Genomic DNA, 1,478 nt, shown 5'->3' on the forward strand with positions numbered 1-1,478 from the left:
ATTGGAGAATTTAGTAAAAAGCTCCATCATTGAGCAGTATGCTTGGTTCTGGAGGTCATGTGATATAATCTCCGGGGCATATCCATCCCGAGTTGGCAACTGACAGAAGGTCATATTCCTTCAGTTAGGAAACAATGAATCTTTTGATTTAGTGTCAGCAATATTGCAGGTGACTAGAAATTACAAAGCTGCGAATGTGGCCCTCATGATTTCCAAAGGACATCTCTGTCCAAATTGCACCATTAATATTTCCAGAATCTTATTTCAAATCCCTTCATGTGATAAATCAAATATAAAATGTCAGTCTGAAATAATGAAAGAGTGTAACTTCACTCTGACCTGGCTGTGCCAAGGAAACCATTCACCTTTTCACAGTGAGGTAGCTGAAGTGTGGAATTTGATAATTATAGATGGTAAGGCTCATGAAGTACTGCACTTGAAATGCAGCTGTTAATCATCTTTATAGCCAATTGATACTGAAGTTACAGGCACTGTATTATCGAGTTTATCCAGGCTGAAGTCCAGTATTATAATTCTCAACTGTCAAGATGAAATAAAACTGACAATAAGAAAGTACTTGGTGAGTAAGAAAGATGAAAAGTCAGCTCACCATAGCCTTGAAATAGCTGGGCAGACAATGGCCTAGTGGTATTATCATGGAGCAGTTAATCTAGAGATCTGAGTAATGCTCAGGCGATCTGGGTTCAAATCTCACTGTGGTAGATAAAAAATTCAGAATTTAGGGTTGCATGGTAACCAAGAGCTGCAGCTTCACAGTTGGTAGTTGTGGATTCTCCAACATCATGCAAGAAAATTGGAGAGACTTTGACAGTGTTGGTCCTGTGTTTCCTCTGACTGTCACTTGATTCTCCTACATCTTGATGCAGTGGGTATGACTGTTTAGGCATTGCAGAATAAAATAATATTGTTGCATTTATATGTCTTAAGCATTTACTGTTTTAGATCAAGATGTATAACTGAGTAAATTTTGCATTACAAATCAGAGCCCCTCTAATTTCTACCTTCCTGTTACAGGAGATGGTGTGTGCATGAAGGTAGATTTGACTGACTTCTTCATGATCTTTCTGTTGGATTCAGCGGCATTTTGGGCATTCTGCATTCGCATTTTTTTTGCAGTAAGAGACATTACAAAACTAAGGGTGATACAGTGGCACAATGGTTAGCACTGCTGCTTCACAGCACCAGGGACCTGGGTTTGATTCCACCCTTGGGTGACCGTACAAACCTGACAGATGTTCTCTTCATGTCTGTGTGGATTTCCTCTGGGTGCTCTGGTTTCCTCACACAATCTAAAGATTTGCAGGTTAGGTAAATTGTCTGTAATTAGGAAAAATGAAAATTGCAGATGCTGGGATGTGCAGGCTAGATGGATTAGCCATGGAAGTACAGGGTCACAGGGACAGGGTAGGGGAATGGGTCTGGGTGGGGTGCTCTTCAGGGATTCATAGTGGAATTGA

General features: G+C 40.5%; 1 non-coding gene across 1 annotated transcript; it reads left to right on the forward strand.

Moving 5' to 3' along the window:
• The first annotated feature begins 745 nt into the window (after nucleotides 1–745).
• LOC140453570 (small nucleolar RNA SNORA44) lies at nucleotides 746–879 on the forward strand. The gene has a single exon (XR_011952437.1). It is a non-coding gene; the product is annotated as a small nucleolar RNA SNORA44 (small nucleolar RNA).
• The last annotated feature ends 599 nt before the right edge of the window (nucleotides 880–1,478 follow it).

This window comes from Chiloscyllium punctatum, chromosome 2, assembly GCF_047496795.1.
Source record: "Chiloscyllium punctatum isolate Juve2018m chromosome 2, sChiPun1.3, whole genome shotgun sequence".
Taxonomy (NCBI): domain Eukaryota; kingdom Metazoa; phylum Chordata; class Chondrichthyes; order Orectolobiformes; family Hemiscylliidae; genus Chiloscyllium; species Chiloscyllium punctatum.